Genomic DNA, 10,938 nt, shown 5'->3' on the forward strand with positions numbered 1-10,938 from the left:
CAGGGATTTCTTCCTCACATTGCAAATAGCAGCTTCAGAAGAGGGATTGTCCTGAAGACTACAGCAAGCTAAATTTGTCCTCCACATCAAATAATTATTTGCCTCCTGTGCCCTTCCTCTGCCCCTCCTGAGTCATTCATATATATATGACTGGGGAAACCCAGCCAGATGGGCAGGGTATAAATAATAAAATTTATATAGCATTTGTTGTCACAGCCAGGTGACTCTTTGATTCAGTAACCGGATACTTAAGTCTTGCTCATTGCATTTGAAAAGAGTTTTTAACTTTTGCAGTACTCAGTCAAACCCTCAATACGTGGGTTTATTTTTCATCCACAACACAACTTCCTTTTGTAGTCTGCTAGAGTGAAATTTTATATACTGAACACTTTGGTCTTGGCTTGCCCTTCCCTATTTAGGCAAGTTCTGCACCCAGTTCTGAGCTTTTTTTGTTTACCGAATGTCTTGCACGCCACATTAAAGCGGCTGTAATAGTCTGCGACGTGCGACCTATTATGCGTCATCTTTAGTTTATGAAACTAAAGCCGGCAACTGGCGTCCCACCCAGCTTCCCTTGTGGGCCATTGCACTCCTGGACCGATTTACAGTGGTATCTCGGGTTACATACGCTTCAGGTTACACACTCCGCTAACCCAGAAATAGTGCTTCAGGTTAAGAACTTTGCTTCAGGATAAGAACAGAAATCGTGCTCTAGGTAAAAAAATCGTGCTTAGGTAAAGTGGTGCTTCAAGTTAAGAAGAGTTTCAGGTTACGTACAGACCTCCGGAACGAATTAAGTACTTAACCTGAGGTACCACTGTATTATTTTATTTGTTAAAATAAATACATAAATAAATAAATACCCCCCATCAGTGTTACATTGTTGTTATGGCGACGTATTTCTGGTATAATGCACTTCTTTCTTGCGCATGGACCTTCCCCCTGGCATGCGCTTCCGTTACTATGGTGACGGTTGGGCCTTCCTTTCGCCCCTCCTTTCAATGGTAGAGCACCTTCTGGCGTCTTGAGCATCTGTGTGTGGCGACAGTAGATGGCTGAGGGCACCGGGAAAAAATAGTAGTGACAGAAACTTGCAAGCAGCTTCAACCTGCTAGCTCATCCATCTATGGAGCCAAGTCCGTCTTGTGCAGTATGGGCGGCTCGATCAGGCTTGAGATGTCTTGCAGCAAGTACCGTATTTTTCGCTCTATAAGACGCACCAGACCATAAGACGCACCTAGTTTTTGGAGGAGGAAAACAAGAAAAAAAATATTCTGAATCCCAGAAGCCAGAACAGCAAGAGGGATCGCTGCGCAGCGAAAGCAGTGATCCCTCTTGCTGTTCTGGCTTCTGGGATAGCTGTGCAGTCTGCATTCGCTCCATAAGATGCACACACATTTCCCCTTACTTTTTAGGAGGGAAAAAGTGGGTCTTATAGAGATTGGTAAATTGGTCCAATCTGGGGAATGTGCGGCCATGTCTATGGAATGCTAGGAGATCACAGAATCAGAGATCAGATTCCGAATGGGATGTGGAGGGGGAGGGAGAGAGAGAGAAATTCAGAACAGGCACATTTAACTAATTTACACTTTCGGAGGTGGACACGCAAACTGAAGCACGGCGATCGTCTGGGATTGGCGCTTCTCTGAATTTTTCAAGGCAGTTCTCTGGCCAAGTAACTTGGGCAGAAATGCACAGAAAGCGTGCACAGAAATGCCTGTAACATACAAAAATGTGTTGCATTATGGGAAATTGCTCTGAGGAAGTCTGTACATTAGGTAGATTGGATACAGAAGTGTGTATCTACGGAGAATTTTTCAGTAAAATGCCGATGAATTTTTGTGACTCTTTTTTTTTAATGGAACATGTGAACTGATTTGGAAATATGTAGAGCTGAAGACTCTTGAGAGTCCCATGGACTGCAAGAAGATCAGACCTATCCATTCTGAAGGAAATCAGCCCTGAGCTGGACCATAAAGAAGGCTGATCGCCAAATAATTGATGCATTTGAATTATGGTGCTGGAGGAGACTCTTGAGAGTCCCATGGACTGCAGGAAGATCAAACCTATCCATTCTGAAGGAATTCAGCCCTGAGTGCTCACTGGAAGGACAGATTGTGAAACTGAGGCTCCAATACTATGGCTACCTCATGAGAAGAGAAGACTCCCTGGAAAAGACCCTGATGTTGGGAAAGATGGAGGGCACAAGGAGAAGGGGACGACAAAGGACGAGATGGTTGGACAGTATTCTTGAAGCTACCAGCATGAGTTTGACCAAACTGCGGGAGGCAGTGGAAGACAAGAGTGCCTGGAGTGCTCTGGTCCATGGGGTCACGAAGAGTTGGACACGACTAAACAACTAAACAACAACAACAACAAGAGCTGAAGAATGGAAAATGAGAAACTGAAATTAACAGATGGCCCACCTACCCAGTTCCTTGCTCCATACAGTGTGGAGAACAGGCCTGGCTCTCAACACAGCATAGGAACCATAGAGGCTGAGGTCTTTTGGCACCCGCCAATAAAATATTTGAGGGGGCTGGCCCCCCCAAAGATGATGGGCATTGCCATTCAAATGGTGTGCGTGCACTGCGTCATGTGATCGATTATGTGGCGTGGGGCTTACTTGGGCCCCTCCAATATTTTATTCAAGTTGGCACCCCGGCACCATAGGTTTTTGTGGGACTGATGTAGCCAAGTGAACAGGCATTAAGTCACCATCTCAGAAGCTGTGCTTTCTTCTGAGTTAAAATTGGAGGCACGCTTCATTCCTTTACCCCCAAAAAGCTGACTTCTTGAGTGTCTAAGAGGAAGAATTTACTAGCCCCAGAGGGGTAACTTACTCTCTCACATACACTGGGGTATGTGAGGAGTGTGGCACCGTGTCAGTACAGCAATGTGGCTAATGGGAGGTCAGGTGTCCAGTGACACCTCTTCTCATTGGCTGGTTCTTCATCCTGCTTAGTTGTAGTGGCAGTGGCCTTAGGTGGAAAGGGGAAGGTCTAAAACAGTTTTTCTCAAACTTGGGTCTCCAGCTGTTTTGGATTACAACTCCCACCATCTCTGACTAGTGGTCCTTCTAACTAGTATGACCTGGGCAAGAGACCCAAGGGCCAGACAGAGAGTGTTAAGTTGTGGGTGAACATATTAGACGACACAGTGATTCTTTAAACAGCTCTTGTTTATTCACAGGCCAGGACAGAACTGAACTGAAGGGTTCAGCCAGCCTGCTTATATAGAGCTCCACTAGAACGCAACAGTAACCATTTTCTGTAACTATCCAATCACTGAACGTCACTTTCGATCCCTTATTTGCATATGTGGACCTGAACTATCTACAGTATCCCCCTGCTGGCCCAGGGTGAGAACTTCAGTACATAACAGAGAGGACATTTGGCCCCTTGAGGGTTTGCTATTCCTGACCTAGGGCATAAACCCTGGCAATGCAAACTAGTTTTGGGTGACCAAAGAGATGCAGCAAAATTAAATCTCAGAGTGCTTGGGGAAACATTAACGGAACAAGTCACCACTGTGAACATAAATTTCACAAGCTTCTGCAGCCGCATCTCACACCACAAAACAGATTGCCCCTTACCTTGCAACTTTGCTATTATTAAAAACGATGCAGTTACTCTCGAAATCAACAGACGGAGTTCTTGATACTCTCTTGTTGAACCATTGCGTTCAAAATATATAGATGCTTTCTTTGATGGCATCTCTCTCTCCCTTTCTCTCTCAAATCTCAAAAACCAATTTGCAGCATCCCCACCCCCCTCGAGCTGTCACCCTGCTCGGTGGCACATGGGACGGCGTGTCGCGGAAAGATGACCACCCCCAACCTGGGGCTCCCCAAAAGGAACAGCAATAAAACACTTTTTAAGGAATGCACTTCACAGCTTATTCTTTGTGAGAATTGCTTCTTTCGCCACAAACCCCCACGCTGCTAGGTGAAGCAGAGCAGGGACAGTTTCCCTGGAAAGCTTTCCTTTGTTGGAATGAAGGAGGGTCTTCCGTAATAGAGAGAAAGTCCGGCTTGTTACATGAACTCCGTCGAAAGTGAAAATGGAGTTCTAATAAGGATGGCTGGCCTGTGACTTCTTTCAGAACAGGACAACGAAGGCACCCTACTCTTGTTGAACATCATCTCGCCGCAAGCATCTGGTGATGTGTTACACACACCATCTTCTTTTAACACACCTGGTGAAACCCCAGTGGGTTTCCCCCCCTTCCTTTCTTTCCTGGTGCCAAACGGCAGCCCCATCACATGATTACGCAGCAGCGGAGTTCAACGGGGCCAGATTTGTGTAGAGATGATATAGGATGCTGTGGCTGATGTTTCTTTCCTTCCTTGTTCCAGTTGGTATAAGCCAATTGCTGGCTACTCAGCTTACTCTTCATTTGCGATTTCCCCTTTCTTCCATTTCTTATGCATGCTCTTCTTAAAGCTCAGCTCATCTGTCAGCTCCTTATGCAATGCTCCCTCAGGCACCCTGCCCACTGCTGGGGTTGTGTCACTGTGGCAGGTTCTGATGAGATCTTGTGAGATCTCATGGAACTCTCGTGAGATTTTGCCAGAAGCTGCTGCATAACCCCAGTAAGCAAGGCTTTGGTGGGGGGTGGCAAGGGGGTGGCAGGAGCTCCTACAATTAAAACAAAACAAAACATGATTTCACCTTGGCTGATCAGATCCGGCCAACCAATTTTGAGTTGATGCCTTGTGGTTGGGTGGACTCATGCTCCTCTGAGACCGTGGGCTGACCTTTATTTTATTTTATTTTTTCAGGTGGAACGGGTTGCCCGGGAAAATATTCAATAGTATGCATGGCCTCATTAGGGCACAGACAGTCCCTCATGAGACAATTTGTAAAGAGAATTTGTTTACCGCATTCCCCGCTTTCATTACAGATTCCGTCTTTGGCAATCTCAGACGTCAGGCTTATCATCACTTCGTTTCCTGGAGGTAATGAACGAAAATTCAAAGAAGATCCTGATACAATCGGAGGAGGTTAACACTTTGCATATTGTACGGCTTTCAACTATATCTTCCTCTTCAAGCCTTGCGTGGGGAAATTAAATGCCTCGTGTAGATGTCTATAGGGTTAAGGCTATAATGATGCAACACAACACAGCTAGTTATTACAATTATGTGATGTCACAAAAATCCTGGGATGCAAAGGGATCCAGTTAACCTATAAATGTCAGTGTTGGGATTTGAGACTCTGGTGAAGGCTTAAGGAAAATTTCTAGAGGCGGAGAGGAGGGCAGGAAGCCTCAAAGTAACAGATGGGCAGAAGAGAGTCACACACCTACATGATGTATGGGAAAAGTGCAAAGCTTATATCTTTGAAGACAGCACAGTCTGATGGTGGGCGAGCTCATCTTGTGTATAGTTTGGCACCCATGGAAGATATGCATCTCCTCTTACACTCAGCATCAGTGGGTGATGTGTGTGTGTGTTTCTGGAGGAAGGGAGGCTGAGGGCAACTAGGTAGGCAGAGAGACGGGAGTCATTTTGCCAGCATCATTCAGCCTGCCCCTTGGGTACCCAAGCTCAGAGTAATTGAATTGAATGAGGTCCCCAAGAAGACCAAAGGAACATAAAACCATGGCTGCATACACACACGCCATGGATTTACAGCATATGACTCCCCCCAAAGAGTCCTGGGAGCTGTAGCTTGCCCCCAAACTACAATTCCCAGCACCCTTCGCAAACGGCAGTTCCCAAAATTCTTTAAAGTGCTTTAAATGTAAGGTGAGCATTCAGGCCATTAGGTAGTTTATTTGGCCAGTAGTTCAGTAAATCTTTTAAGTGTCAGACCTCTGTATCTCAAAGACAACTGCAGATAAGAAGGTTTTACTCCTTCCTAGCGATCTTTTTTTGCACATTAGCCTGCTTGACATCAATGCTTTTTGAGCTATGTAGAGCAGCTAAACCACACAGAGGATAACTAAGGCTGCAGTCCTGTATATTATTACTATTACTATTATTATTTATTGAATATATATATCCCTGAGAGTAAGTATGACTGAACTTAATGAGGCTTACTTCTGAGTAGACATGCCTAGGATGGTGCTATTTGACTTTTAGTGGGGTAGGAGAGCCCGGGGGGGGGGGGAGAATTCACATATGGCAACCAATGCACCCCTTTGGTTTCAGATAGTACATGGGTAAGGTAAAGGGTAAAGGGACCCCTGACCATTAGGTCCAGTCGTGACCAACTCTGGGGTTGCGGTGCTCATCTCGCTTTATTGGCCGAGGGAGCCGGCGTACAGCTTCTGGGTCATGTGGCCAGCATGACTAAGCCGCATCTGGCGAACCAGAGCAATGCACAGAAACGCCGTTTACCTTCCCGCCAGAGCAGTACCTCTTTATCTACTTGCACTTTGACGTGCTTTCGAACTGCTAGGTTGGCAGGAGCAGGGACCGAGCAACGGGAGCTCATCCTGTCGCGGGGATTCGAACCGCCGACTTTCTGATCGGCAAGTCCTAGGCTCTGTGGTTTAACCCACAGCGCCACCCACGTCCCGTTGTACATGGGTAGACGAGTCTAAAAAGCCCTGGAAATGAATTCTTGATAAGGAAATTGATAAGGAAATCCTAACCCCCAACAACCAGTGCAGACATCACTGTTTACACTGGTCCTTCAATTCTCCTTAGTGCTCCAAGGATTTCATATACACTATGTCAGTAATCCTTTGGCTGCTACCTCCAACCTCATTCCACAAACCAGGTGGTGGTAGGCCAGGCAGCTGAAACATGGGTGCAGTGGCCTAAAGGCAGGGCTGGGATTTGAAGAAGGGACATCCTGACTACAGATGGGGGAGAGATTCAATTCAGTCAGGGCTGGCCCAGGACATTTTGGGCCAGATGGGGTAAGTGAGGATGTTCATCAGGAACAAGGGTGGTGGTGGAGGAAATAAAAATCAACACTGGGATCTGCTGCCTCTGCAGATCCTGCCACCTGAGGCGGTTGCCTCACCTTGCCTCATGCATGGGCCGGCCCTGAATTCAGTTCACATTTAAACGTGACTTTACCCAGTTCACACTGTCCAGAACAAGAACTGAAACATGGCCATCCTTCAAAATTCCCCAGGTTCTGCAAAGCAGTTCTCCAGCCATGTTCTTGGGCATAACAATGCATATACTGAGGTAAATGTGGCATAAAAATGCATATTTGAGTGACAATCACATTAAAAAATGCATTATGTTAGAGGAAATTGCTCCCCAGAAATGTTTATATTCCATATGAACACAAACATTGGGAGAGATTTGTGTTAAAACGCTGATGAACTTTCATGATTTATTACACTGGTCAACAACAAATTTGTTGTCTGCGTTTTTTCAGATGATTTAGGACGAATCTGATGCGCTGAATCCAAAAATCACATTGGTTTTGCTCAATCAGGTCAAGTTTTTGAGCTATGGCCACATGTCGTTTTTTTACGTTTTTGTTCACATTTACGCTTGTGTGGAGCATTTTAGAAGAAGTTGGTGGGGGTAAAGTGCCATGTCGAATAATTGTTTTGATTGCTTATTCTTGTAGGCTGCAGTCCTATACACACTTCCCTATGCCTCCCTAAACTCATTGGGACTTACTCCTGAGGAGATATAGATAGGATTGCGTTGTTAATAATTATGCTATAGCAGCGGAATTCAAATTACAACCGGGGGTCCAAACGAGTCTCAAAACATCTGCTTTAATTCTCCACATCCTTAAGGTTACCTCAGGAGCCCCACAATTATTTCCAGGATTCAATTGCCAGATTACTACAGCAACCACAGGGTTGTTTCCTGGCATCATTGGGCTGAGAAGCGTGCATGCAACTGGGCAAAATGGCCTAGCTGTCACAAAGGGGCTAAATCTGTATCCTGGCTATTCTACATCTGATCACAGGTAGAGGTTCATATGCCTCAATACAGTACTTATATACAAGAGGAAAAAACCCTGCACCTGGAAAGTTAGATATCAGGTTTTTAGCCTAGCCATACCCCATTCTGTTAATTTTCCATGTGAGGGAAGTTAGAACAGCCTACACACAAGTTTATCACTGCAGTGGAACCTAGGAAATGGTAAATGGTAAAGGACCCCTGAATAGTTAAGTCCTGTCAAAGGCGACTATGGGGTTGCGGCACTCATCTCACTTTTCAGGCTGAGGGAGTTGGCGTTTGTCCACAGACAGCTTTCTGGGTCATGTGGCCAGTATGACTAAATCGCTTCTGGCACAACGGAACACTGTGACGGAAACCTGAGCACACGGAAACGCTGTTTACCTTCCTGCCACAGCGGTATCTATTTATCTACTTGCACTGGCGTGCTTTCGAATTGCTAGGTTGGCAGGAGCTGGGACAGAGCAACAGGAGCTCACCCCGCTGCGGGGATTTGAACCGCCATCCTTCTGCGGGGTGAGCTCCCGTTGCTCTGTCCCAGCTCCTGCCAACCTAGCAACTCGAAAGCACGCCAGTGGCAGGAAGGTAAACGGCATTTCCGTGCACTCTGGTTTCTGTCACGGTGTTCCATTGCGCCAGAAGCAGTTCAGTCATGCCACCCGTTTCCCTAAAGGACGCCTCCTCTGGGGCTAGTAAGCATGTCTCCACATTCTGCAAGAAAACATGTGCACGTTAGCCGGAAGCACGCATGCAAATGCATGTATTTGTGAAATGTGTTGCAGAAACATGCAAAACTGCATACAAAATGTGTATATGAGGGGAAATGTGTCAAAAAATTACCACTCTGGGCTCCTTTGTGAGGATGGGTGAGATATGAATTGGGGAAAAACACGCACAAAAAAATCAGTAAAATGCTGGATGGTTTTTGTGAAGGCTTTAGAAAAATCACAAACTGCTGTGGAAATAGAATTAATTGAATTTAAGATTGGAGTAGAGGGGAATTGAGAGAAATGGCAATTGCTGATCCCAAATCAAGAGACTCCGAGAATGAGGAAGCAAATGCCGAATGGCTTCCACTTTTCTGTGGTTTACAGGCTTACTTATCGTATCTTAATTCCTTAATTTCAAGGCATGGGAGCTCTTCTGAGACACATCTAACCAAGAAGAATGGGAAAGACCAAGAAACTAAAGGTGAGAAAACGAAATAGGTCCCTAAGAATGTAGTCAGTGGCCTTTTTGGTATAGCAGTTGTGGTGAACCTCACTGCTAAAGATCCACCACACACTGGCTATTTTATAAGAGAGAGAGGGAGAGGGAGGGAGGCAGAAGAAAGCTGGCACCACAGAGATTCATTTCATAATTTATACATGTCAAAATATGTCAAATCAGTGTATAATTTCTAAAATATCCTCTTGTTTCTTTGGGTGAAATGGACAAAAGTGAGGCGATTAGGACTTTGCTAAATCCGCAGCGCCATCTAATGGTAAACTGCAATATTTACTTCTCTTTCCTCTTTATCTGTGGGATAAAAAACAACAACCCAGAAAAGCAGTTCATCTACAGGTAATGGTGTGTACATATATTACGGGAGAATTAAGGGCAGAAGAACAAAGAGATGAACAGAGTAGATATTTTAGTTTCTCTGTATTTCTCAGTGGAGGCAACTGATGCTTGAACAAGAGCTTTAAATACATACAGTAAAAGCAAGGCAACCACAGTTGGAAGGTACCCCCAGGAAGGCAGCAGAGACAGGAAACTGAACCATGAATGAGGAGGAAGAGAAGGAGGAATAATATTTTCCAGGGGGAAAAAATAGTTCTGCTTCATGGAATATGCTCACTTCAAAGTGAGCATCAAAAACAGAAGGCATTGGCCACCATCTTTGTTATGTACTGAGTTGAATAGGATCCAAAATGCAGCAGTCTGATTGGTCCTAGAACAATAGGATCCAAAATGCAGCAGTCTGATTGGTCCTAGAACAATAGGATTCAGAATGCTGCAGTCTGATTGGTCCTAGAACAATGCAGCAGTATGATTGGTCTGCAGGAGCCACCCAATCCGGTTCCAGATTCAAGTGAATCCACAACCTGATTGGCCTACAGGAGAATTTCTGAATTAGCCAATCACGTGCAGCCCATTGTGTAAATAATGTATATAAAGCAGATACTTTGAGGGGACTTTCATTCCTCCTCACCACTGTGAGCTGAATAAAGAGCATGAAATCCACTCTCGACTCAGAGTATATTTCAATCTTAAATACAGCTCCTCTTCACAGTGACTCAGCGTCTCATACCCTCCGATGAAAATAGAGATGTCCTATTTCATAATGATAATAATTTTATTATTTATACCATGCCCATCTGACTGGGTTGCTCCAGCCACTCTGGGCAGCTTCCAACAAAAAACATAATATAAACATTAAACATTTTTTTTAAAAAAATCCCTATGCATGGCTGCCTTCAGATGTGTTCTATTTTCACCGAGGAAAATAGGGACACCCTAAGGAAAAGCAGGACATTCCGGGATCAAATCAGAAATCTGGGACTCTCCTTGGAAAATAGGTACACTTGGAGGGCCTGGCATCTTATTTTTTGGCTGGATTTTTTCTCTTTTTTTCTTTAATTCTCACTCACCCTGGGCCTTGCCTTGACATGTTCTTTGGCGCTGCTTTCAGTGCTCCACGCAAGGTGGGATGCCATCACACACCTCAGGCAGAAATGATGGAGTCTGGCCCAAGCACCCCTCTTTCCTTTTCTCCCACTTTGGAAGACTCGTGCAGAAGATCGCCATCTCCAGCAGATCTGGGGAAGTGACCCAGGTCTGAAAACCTAAAAAGCTGGTGCCAGTCCATGTCGAGAGCGATGAGATAAATGGACCAATGGGCTGAGTAAGTATAAGGTCGCTTCCTATGTTCCTATCCCACTTTAATGGTCCTGAAGCAATAATTTATTAATAAATACTTCTATATCAGTGTGAGATAGATAGATCGATAGGTAGATAGATAAGCTGAAAACCACTGACCAGTTTTCTTTTGGGGGAGCGGAAATTCT

General features: G+C 45.1%; 1 long non-coding RNA gene across 1 annotated transcript; it reads left to right on the plus strand.

The window, feature by feature from the left end:
* Positions 1–1,022: 1,022 nt before the first annotated feature.
* Positions 1,023–5,092, plus strand: LOC310764934. Its single transcript, XR_014549372.1, has 2 exons — positions 1,023–1,190; positions 4,906–5,092. It is a non-coding gene; the product is annotated as an uncharacterized lncRNA (long non-coding RNA).
* The last annotated feature ends 5,846 nt before the right edge of the window (positions 5,093–10,938 follow it).

This window comes from Podarcis filfolensis, assembly GCF_964270895.1.
Source record: "Podarcis filfolensis genome assembly, chromosome: 6".
Taxonomy (NCBI): Eukaryota; Metazoa; Chordata; class Lepidosauria; order Squamata; family Lacertidae; genus Podarcis; species Podarcis filfolensis.